Source organism: Perca flavescens, chromosome 9, assembly GCF_004354835.1.
Source record: "Perca flavescens isolate YP-PL-M2 chromosome 9, PFLA_1.0, whole genome shotgun sequence".
Classification (NCBI taxonomy): Eukaryota; Metazoa; Chordata; class Actinopteri; order Perciformes; family Percidae; genus Perca; species Perca flavescens.
In genome coordinates, this window is record NC_041339.1 from 26,510,526 (window position 1) to 26,521,847 (window position 11,322).

At 38.5% G+C, this 11,322-nt stretch overlaps 1 protein-coding gene across 1 annotated transcript in view; it reads right to left on the bottom strand.

The window, feature by feature from the left end:
• Nucleotides 1-11,089, bottom strand: part of fcho1 (FCH and mu domain containing endocytic adaptor 1) — a 68,014-nt gene extending 56,925 nt beyond the window's left edge. The window contains exon 1 of the mRNA XM_028588061.1: nucleotides 10,967-11,089. The gene's annotated coding sequence lies outside the window, so the exon portion shown is untranslated. The remainder of the gene's footprint in view (nucleotides 1-10,966) is intronic.
• Between the last annotated feature and the right edge of the window lie 233 nt (nucleotides 11,090-11,322).

Sequence of the window (11,322 nt, forward strand, 5' to 3'; positions counted from 1 at the left end):
ACACCCCTCACACCTTGTTAATTAGCTCAGCGGTGGGACTGGAGGCCCCTGCAGACAGCATTCTGTTTGGCAGAGCAGGTTAGCTCGGCACAGCAGAAAGATACAAAAAGACTCAAATATTATCGAGTAGGATCTCGGTGATAATATATCCCCATTAATTGATTTTTAATGGAATAATAGATTGACAACATAATCATATCCTGTGTTAGTTTTCCAAATTAATTATTCAAACTTAACTAACAAACTTAGCTATTGAAGTTTTAGTTTTAAATGTGTGAAAAGGTTTGTCTGATGTAATGCATACTTTTGATAATGATTATTGTTTTATTTTATTGATACATTTTTGTGCACCACAAGATATTTTACCAAGGATAACCTTGTCAACATAAGGTATTTTAAAACAGAACATATAGGAAATTATAGGTAATGATATTATACCAGTGTAGATATTTCATTGTTAGTGCCAGCTCATGTCAGATTGTTTTTGTCCTGATTAATACAGTTGCCACCAATAGATTCTTAATCTCTGGACTGGACTATGGGCTGATTGATTGGTTGATTGATTGGTTATATATCACTGGTTATTGTAGCTAATATTCTTAGTAAAATGATATGGGATTCAGACATATTATTTAGTGAATATGTAAGATATATGATGTCAATAAATTCAATTTGTTGCCCAATTGTAATATTTATACAATATCTCAACAATAATTTGGCAAAAAACAGACACACCATGGTGAGGGATGACAGAAGCCTCTTGTTTTCATCTTCTGACAGCCTGATGCGCCATATAACATACTATAGATCTGAGTCATTTTGTTTTAACCCTGACTGTTTAGACTCAGCATGATCCAGAAACACAAAGACAGAGAATGAGGTGTGCACTGGGACCCCATGTGGATAGCAGCCACGATGTGACATCCAGTATTCTCCATCTGGTTGCAACTAACCGTTGAGCCAAAATCAGCTCTGAGGCCAGAGAAGAAGTGTGACACACTGTGACCTTAATTCCTCAGGTTCAAGATCATTTTTTATTCAGAAATGAAATGCCCGCACAAATGTTGGTTTTGCTGCGGGTCCCCATGCAAATATGGTTTAATCACAGCATCAAATCTCAACCTACTGCAGGCACTATGGTAAACTGTGAGAAACCTAAGATAGACAAAGAGACTTAAATATATAAATAAATATAAATATAAATATATGGGATTATCTTGAGTTGCCTCTGTGCATCGCTTTCAGTGCCACAGTGCCTGCTACAAATGACAGTAATTAGGGATGCTCAATACAAATTAGTGGCCGATATATTATTCAATAAATGAGAAAATTAAATTATTGTTATTGTTACAATATTGGAATTTCAGACGATAATTAAGCCCAATAACATGGAGCTTTTTCTAACAATAGCTGCAGGTATTCTGTGAGTGCAAATGAACATTGCAAGTGTAATCAGGGCACAGACAGACCGATACATTCATATTAGTTTTAATGCTGCGTGTAAGCACTTTAAGGGAGAAAAAGAGAAAGTAGAATGTCAGGAAAAAAAAAGAAGACATTTCTTCTGTTAACTATGACTTGTTACCAAAATTGTACTAAGAGTGGAAAAACAAAACTGGTAAATTCAAAACTTAGTGCTTCACAGATTTCTTCATGTATTTCATAACAGACTTTCTAAATGAATACATTACAGCTATTGGGATGTAGCCATGGTGTCTTAAGAAAAGGCAAGAAAGTTGTTTCAAGCGGACCACGATTCTTAGAAAATGAGTCTGGTCAGCAACGCAGAAGTAAACTGGGACCAGTGAGGAACAGACTCCTAAACACAGAGATCTCCAACTTTAATAGACGACCCAAATTGATCTTCTTATCATCATCTAGCCTTTTTTGTAATCTTTTAATTTTTAAATAGATTGAATAGTAGGCCTGCACGATAAATCGTTATAAAATCGCGATCTCAATTCACCCCTGTTCGCGATTTAATTTTGAAATGACTTTGATTTTTTTTTTCTCCTTCAATTAATTTATTGAAAGCATTTCACATTGACATTAACATGTTTTAATTATGTAAAGACATGTTCAAGGAGTTAAGATTGAGCCTGTATCAGGGCCATATTTTGTTCAATGTGTTATATGTCACTATTTTTTGTAGCCTACTGTACTTAAATGGCCAGTATGTACTCTATTTTCTTAATTCATTGAAGCCTCTATGTTTACAGGCTAGTGGTGATGCGCAATGTGCCATAGGTGGCAACAAAAAAAAATAAATCAATGTTTGGTACTGCCAATTTGTTTTGTTTTGTCATGGTTCATGTGTGCAATAAAAATTACACTTTGTGAGAAAAAAAAATCGTGGCAGAGAATCGAGAATCGTGATCGTCAATTCTAAGCTAAAAAAAACGTGATTCATATTTTTCCCCAAATCGTGCAGGCCTATTGAATACGATATTTTATAATAACATAAAGGCGAGGATTGTTGTTGATTGTTGTTGTAGAATTCATAGCAAGATTTCATGGCAAAAAAAGTAGTTGTTCAGATATTTCAATAGACCAAAGTGATGGAATAACAGAACAACATTGCCATCTCTACAACCACACCACTAGCATGGCTTAAAAAAAAAAAAAAAAAAAAAAAAAAAATCGAGAACATGTTTTGGAAAACCTTACTTTCTTTGGTTTAGAAACAGATATTTTGACACACAAGGACACATGAAAATTACATACTACATGTCTTGTAATCCTGTTTCCCTGCCAATATGTTTACATTCAATCGTGCTTGACCATCATTGATTTTTATGCAAGATGATCATGTATAACAGGAGAGTCAGCAGCCAGCAGAGAGAGAGAGAGAGAGCAGCACAGCCACACAGACAGTAAAAGCAAGAAAAGAAACACAAGGTTTAAGGTAAGGATCATATCATCAACAGACAGACAGTAGGGTCAGTTAGAGATACAAGGCAATCAGCCTTATCAATGGAGACACACTAACCTCTTCTCCTGCTCTCTGCCACCCTCACACTGCTTGACAACACACAGATGAAAAATTAGGACTTAGTAAAAGCAGATGGAAAGGAGTGAAAGAAGGTCTCTTACAGACAAGCACTATCCACATCCCATTTAATTCCTGCAGGAAATAAATGGTGCATCCTCTCTGCCCGAATTGAGCATTTTTATTTCCCTTTCCTCTTTCTTTTGCCAGAGAGCAATCTACCAACAGATGCCTCTTTGGAGGAAGGAAAGGAGGGTAGGTCAACACAATCTCCTGCCTCCTCACCACCTCCACCTGCCTGTCTCTCTCCTTTGAGTGGGAGAAAAGGTGAGAGAGGTTGGACAAGAATTGCACCCTTTGCTACCGCTGTCGGTGAAAGCGCCGAAGAACAGCATCCTCTGGCTCAAAGAGCAAAATAAAAATGGTTAAATGTAAAGACACAGCCAAATGTGGAATACAGATGATTCACTAACCTCTGAACAGGCACATTGTCACAAGCTCAGGGAGCAAAGCAGAAGGGAGATAGAAAGGACACAAAGGAATTGAGCAAAAAGGAAAAAGGACAGGTAGAGGTGACAAATAGAGGAGTGAGGTGAGGTGGGTGAATGGTGAGACAAAACAAACCGCCGTCTTGAAGAATCAGACGGGTAAACATAAACAATCCTCCAAAAGGATGATGGACGAGATGAAGAGATGAGACAAAAAGCGACATAGTGGCTGTGGCATAAGTAAGATGGATAAAAATGTGTTCCCTAAAACATGCGGCAGATTAACCCCAGAAATGTTGGGAGTGTCATTAGTTTTTTGGTCATAAAGTATTGGACAAATAAAAAAATTGATCTGATAATGGAGCTCAATGAAAAGATAACCAAAGTGATTACTATTCATCCAATTCTAAATTGTGAGGATTCTGGGAGCCTGGGTAGCTCACCTGGTGAGCACACTGCCATATGCAGAGGCTCAGTCCTCGCCGCAGCCGCCGTGGGTTCGGTTCTGACCTGCAGCCCTTTGCTGCATGTCCTATAATGGCAAATTGTTTTTAATTCCCTGGGAAACTGTGAGGAGCTTTTTTCACTATTTTAAATAATACAGATTAATCTGTAATGAAAATAATCATTTGTTGCACCCCTAGTGTCCAAACATGTTTTTAGTCATTACTATTTAAAATACCAGCAATGCAGTCAGATTTCTACTTCTCAAGTGCAGCTGTGAGAGAAGTTGGACAAGGACAAACAGACAGAATTTATGGGGCAGCTGGAGGCTTACAGAGAAGTCTGTTGCACTGCAGATCGACTCTTCTGTCCCTCAGTATTAGTTTTAAACCTGATTTAGCGAAGTGTGGAGGAGAGATCATTTTGTGTCAGGCCTAATTTCCCCTTCACTGCCACCAGACAGCTTTCTGCACTCCTCTGCCACATCTAGCAGCGTGCGATGACTCACCGCTGTGTCTGGTAATTTTATAGCAAGACTTGACTGTGCTCCAATATGGTGTTTCAATTCATCTGGATTAATTCAATTGAGTTTCTCCTTCCATTTGTCAGAATAGATTTTTGACACAAAAAGAAGCACAACTAAAAGCTTGTTTCTGCACACTTATTCTCTATACTTATTTCTGTCAACGACTCAATTCACCTGTCGGCATCATCGCCACTGACTGTCAGGACAAATACATGACTTCCAGGGGGATCAGGGGATAGTGAAACGCTTGCCCTTTGGGGACAACTTATGGTGAAGTTCAAAAGGTCAATTTACAAATGATTCAGAGCTTTCAATGCATCTCATGGTCTTCATTCAACGGAGTTGAGGCATCACGTGACCTACATGTGAACTTTTGGACTCATGATAACAAGTACGCGGGGGGAATAGATCATAAACCCTTCTCTGAAAATGAATAAACAACACTTTAAGGGTTTCTACTAACAATATTTATTTATTATCAATTGATTTGCAGATTATTCTCTCTTTCTTTTCTAGTCTATAAAAAGTCCGGGAATAGAGAACAAATCCCATTATAGCATCCCAGTGCACAAGGTGGCAAGAACATCAGCAAATATTCACATTTGAGAACCTAAAAAAAAAAAAAAAAAGATTATCGGAGAAAAGTCTTCTGTCGATCACCTAATTGTTCAGTTCCAAACTATTTTAATAATCGATTAATACTAATTCAAGTTTAAGCAAAAATGCCAAACATTATCTGGGTCCAGCTTGTAAAATGTGAGGATTTGTTGCTTTTCTTGATTTATATATAAGTGAATATCTTTGGGTTTTGGACTGTTTGACTGCAATTTGAACACATCTGCTTGGAAACTGGGACATTTTTTCCATCTTACAAATAAAAAAAAAAATCATCAAAAACATAAGTCAGTCAATAAGCGCATGTATAAAGAAGAAATACAGATCAACTGTCCGCATCGGACCCTGATCTTACTCGATATGCAGGATCCTGGTCGGGATTCATTGTGCGTCTATTATGAAGAGAAAGATTGCTACAATCATGAATGACAAATCCAGCACGCCCAAATTGTCGGCAAAGCCCACAAAGCCAAATGCGTCAACATAAACACTAAAGAACTAAAACCAGAGCATGCACTTTAGTGATGACACACTGAAACCAACAATCACATCACCGCCAACTTGATAACAGAATTACACCCTGTATTTAATGACTAAAGCAGCTTCAGAAACAACACTGTGTAGAGCTTATTCTCTTAAAGCGATAAACAGGTTGCTGGGTGAGCGTGTGCTCGAGCCTTCAGTGAATGAGACCGAACGAGAGAAATAGTGAGACAGCAAACACAACAGACAGGAGGGCAGTGAGAGAGAGAGAGAGCGAGAGCGAGAGCGAGAGCGAGAGAGAGAGAGAGAGAGAGAGAGAGAGAGAGAGAAGCAGAGTGATAAACACAACCCAGGCTGTCAGCTCCCCATTGTCCTGGCCTGAATGTGCTTTTGTCACTGCAGCATACAGCCACAGTCCAGTCCACTCTAGGACAACGTGCCAGGCGGGCATCACTTCCAAGCCCTGGCATGACCAGCTGTGCGAGAGTGCACGCAGCATGGCCGCAAACACTCTCACAATACACGTCGACGTCCGTACACAGCTAGAGATTGACACACTAGAGATGAGCATACATGCAGCAGTGCAGCTGTGAATTAAGACAGAGCATAGTCTAACACTTCAATTTATTGTATCTGAGGAGGACAAATTCCCCCTCTCATTTTTACACTTTCAGTTTACTATCACACATACACACATAAGAAGCTGGAATGAGGATAAATGTTGCTATTTTTGCTTGAAAAGTAACCTAATAATAATAATAATAATAATAATAATAATAATAATAATAATAATAATAATAATAATAATAATACATAAAATGTATATACAGTAACGCTTTTCAAGGTACTCAAAGTCAAAGTCGATAGAGCCTGGGCTAGCAGGCCGGGCTTTGGAAAGCGAGTTCAAATAGGTGCGTTTGTCGTTTTAAAAAAACTAAATCGATTAGCAAAATTGGCGCTGGTTTTGACCAACACTCCAAAAAAAAAAAATCTTTAATTTAAATGATGAAGATTCATGATGGCAAACAGCAAATGCTCACATTTAGAAGCTGCAACAGGCACATATTACGCATTTTAGCTTGATAAATTACTTAAATGATGAACTGATTATCAAAACTGTTGGAGATTAGTTTTCTTTAATGACTAATTGCTCCAGCTCTATTTATCGGATATCTGTCATATGACTAATATAAGGAAAAAATGATCAGAAGGCATTTACATTTTTTCTTGATTAACTGATTAATCGTTTGGATCAATAGAATATCCCAAAATAGTGAAAAATACAGATCATGAGTTTCAGAGTACAAGTCGACGTATTCAAATTGCTTGTTTTGTCCGACCAACAGTCCAAAACCAAAAGATATTCAGTTCACGGTGATGTAACAAAGAGAAAAGCAGCAAATCCTCCACTTTGAGAAGCAAATCTAATCTATTATTAAAATGGTTACAGATTAATTTGCTGTCCATTGGTTAATTTACTAATCTTTTCAGCTTTGGTCTATGAATAATGTAGGAAAAAGATATAACAGTTTTTTTAACCAAAAGATTATGAAGATCACTATGTAGTAAAACTGTAAATTAATACACCGTATTCAAGGTTTCCCTCCTCGTGGCTGTGGCCGAGTAATCTCAAATTGAAATCACCCTCAATGCTGATATTAAGCAAATCAACAAAACAATTTTTTTCTTTCACTTCTCCTTATCATGCTTGGCCTTTGAGCAAAGCAGAGCATAACAAGAACCAGTAACCCAGAAACAGATCACAGACCATTCTGCCCCAGGATCCCCCATCTGTCAGGAGGACATCTTGGCTGGGATCATTCACAACCTCAGGCACAGGTCATGGTTTACACAAGGTACACGATTTCACAGCCTGTTGTCACCTCAACTTTTAGCCACATAATCTTAACTGCACTTGAAAATGATTGCACTGTAAATCAAGAGCTTTGAATTGAAAGTATTAAGAGTTTTGTTTGTGTTTTCATTATGTAACAGGGTAGATTTACTGTTTCCTGCCTCAGATTTCCTGCCTTTGGGTTCTGCCCTGCTTGGCAAAGCAGAGGGAAGGCCTTGCAGCACTCCAGCCTACATATGAGAGGCTACACATGTATAATTAATATCTGTCATTGGCACCATATAATGTGTTGTAGGACAGCCAATAGGGGAGGAGGGAGGCAGGAGTAAGTAATAATAAAAAGATCCCTATCGTGTGGCCGGGTTGGCTCGGTTGGTAGAGCAGGCGCACATATGTGGAGGGTTACTCCTTGACGCAGCGGCCGCGGGTTCGACAGCGCCCTGCGGCCCTTTGCTGCATGTCATTCACCCTCTCCTGTGAAAATAAAGGCCTAAAAAATGGCCAAAAAAATAATTTTCAAAAAAAAAAAAAAAAAGAGGAGAGAGGGGAAAGAGGAGTCATCAGGTAAGGTGAAGTTTGGTTTCAGACAGCATTTCTATTGATTTTGCTGTGATAGCATCAATATCTTGCAGAACGCAAAATTTTCACCATTTGACTAAGACCAAAACAAAAAAAAACAGTGAATCATCGCATAAATATCCACCAGTTGTCAAATCCTGGGTTTGAAATTCAAAATGACCTCCACTTAGCACATCCAAAATAAAAACATGTTAACACTGGCATCTGAAAATATCCAAGCTTTACATTAGATGTTAAGTGCTTTTACAGACTGTCCAACTCCCCAGCTACACCAATGTATTTGCACTACTGTGAATCCAGTAAATATGTCACAGTGTGGGGTCACTGTTGAGCTTTTTTATTCATTTATCATAATCGTTGGTATTGAATGCTCGCATCTAGCCCAGAGCTCACTCACTCAATCGACATAATCTCACAATTTTATGGCAATCAATGTAATATTTGTTGAGACTCCTAACTAAATTACTATAGAGCCACACAACGATGATAGGTAAAAAAAACATCTCTGTATCTCAGCAGCATTAAGGCAGAGTCAATAAAGCAAAAAGCTTATGAAAATTCACAAAATTAGAGCAAAGCATCTTTATTCAAGCCAAAATGTTCTTCTAGGTTGCGATCTAACTTGTAGTCTAGGCATAAATCATACCTTTGGATAAGCATTACTACTGAGCCTCAACAGACACTAGAAAACAGCCTTTGGTCAGTGAATGACCATCGATCGTCAAGAACTATGCAGCAGCAAATATGACTTGCCAAGATTGAGCCTGTTAACTGAGGAGAGGTGAGAAAAAACAACTGTTCCTCCCAACACTGGTGCACTTCTCTGTATTTAATGATTATAGAAACCCCCCCCTTCTCTCCATCCCACTCATCCTGATTCACTTTCTGAGCGTTAAGCAAGGAAAAAGTCTATCTCCTGTTGAAGACAAGGCACCAGAGAGAGAACTCTACTCCTGCCATTGAGGCAATCAGAGAGAGAGAAAAACAACACCGGCAGACAGGCCATTGTAGCACAAGAAGACAGCTGTGCTGCAGTGTGAAGATGCAAATACTGTGGCTAATGTTCTAACTGTTTGGATATTAACCGTCTATCCGACAGTTAAAAAGGGGAAATCTAGTTTGGTTGCTTTGGTGCAACCGGACAGTTTGCACCTCCTAAAAGTGATGCAATAAAGCGTGTGCCCACCTCAAAACCCTAAACTCACCAAAATGATCGTTCCTACTTTTCGCTTTTGAAGATATTTTACCCAATCAAATATTGGTAGAATCAAGCAGAGTGGAATCATACTACTGGCTGACAAATGATATACAATCTGTATTTTTCAAAGATGATTTCTATCACATTCTACTGCATTTGATAGCATACAGTAGAGAGTGACAGGAAATGCTAAGAGAAAGGAAATAAGGGATATTGTGGTCGTAGACAAGTAGGCCGCAGTGAAACCCCAATATGTATTTCTACCATAAAAGTTTGTGGCACATTCGTAATTGAAATATCTGCGTTTTGAGTGTTCTTTGAAATGTAAGCACGTTTACAAACATTACGGATATCTGAAAACATTAACAATTTAGGTTGTTGTTAAGTCTCATATTAAAATACCTTTCAGGTTATTTGAGTGTTGGCAGGCTCCACTCCTGTATTTGATTATCAGGAGTCAGTCTACCCTTTTGTATTACAGATTGTGTCTTTTAAGTTAAAAAAAACAGACGGGCCTATCTGGTAAGGTTATTAAGGTACCACTGCAGTGTTGTCAATTCAAAACACTACAGCAATATACTACATTTCAATTCAAGATAGTATAAAACTGAGTCATCATATAAAAAACCCAGAGAGATAAACAACTTCTTATCAAAAGCTCGGTTTAATCTGAGCCCTCCTGAGTAGAGGTTGTTTACAAAACCTGGACCAGGGTGTCTCAAATTTGAGTACCATTCTCCAGTAGAGGCAAACAAATACCTGCCATACCTCGAAGCATTCGCATAAGATATCTAGGACAGACCAGTTCATATGTGGAGGCATGAGCAGCTCTTTCCATCTAACCTAGAACCCCCATAATGGGTCTCTGATCTTTGATCTCCAGCAGTAAACCCATAACTTGGCTTGCTGTTTTGTTTTGGTATCATTAGGTATCAGCCAGTTTAATGAGGTATTAGCCACTTTCAGCTTAGCTTAGCTTAGCTCAGTATATACTATTAAGTAACAAAACCTTGCAGTACAGAAATGCCAAAGATATAAAGAGATCATTTCTAAACAGTCCACAGGAAAGCCCTGGTGAGTTTTTGTCAACTGTAAAATGTCCAGTCTAATACATCATTAGCAGGTTTTTTAAAGTCTCAAATATTAGTATGGATATAAGCCTCAGTCATAGGTTCACGTGATTTTACAAACTTATCTAGGAAATGTCCCCATTACAAAAGACAATCTGTCTTAGGATGCAGGAGGACCATTTGACCAGTGTTATTTAGTCGCACAAGAACTGACAGACCAAAAATCTCCCATCCTGCTCCAAAAATGACTCTAAGTTAGCATCAGATGACAGAAATACCCTGTGAGTGGAAGCCAGTGTCAAATTAATGTATGTCAGTAGGACTAATATCAAAATTCAGTCCAGTAAAAACCTTATCTCAGCCCGGCAGATGATGCTAATTCTGAATCCATGTATGGAAAGATATGTTGGTTTGTGAAAGTAAACACTGGTCTACTAAAGTTTAAATTCTGGATTTACGTTATATTTTAAGCTCATGCATTTACTTGTCCCTCGTTAAGTTTCTCGTTCAATGTCAGCTCAATTTCCTTCCGTTCATATGTCAAACAAACGTGTCTACTAACGTTACTGCTGCCAGTTTCATTTCAACAATGTCACAGCCATGCATGACCAACTCGATATTTTTAATAGCCTAGCATTAGCTCAGTCTTTCGAGCCAATTTCTGAATTATATTAGTGTAACAGAATTAGGTAAAAAGAAGACAAGGAATAATGCATTACCTGTATAGACTTTTCCAATAGCGTTTATTGTACATTTTCCATCCCCAGTCCTTTCGGCAGCCACAGTCCGACACTTGAATGCACCCTGAGCGGTTTGATCATAGTAGTAGAAATTTCACCAGGCAGTTTCAGTGTGCGCGCAAACTCCCGCCCAGCTCGACGCTGATTGGCTAATCAGTCCGTCCATCAGAGAGAAACGCGTAGTAGGCATAGCAACCATAAAAAGGCGGATCTTAACGAGAATACTAGCAGCCTATTGGGTATTTGTTTCCAGGACGAAAATACAGAAAGTATAAATGAAATGTAAGGGACCCTTATATACTGTCTATGAAGGGACCAAAAGGACGTGACTTCTG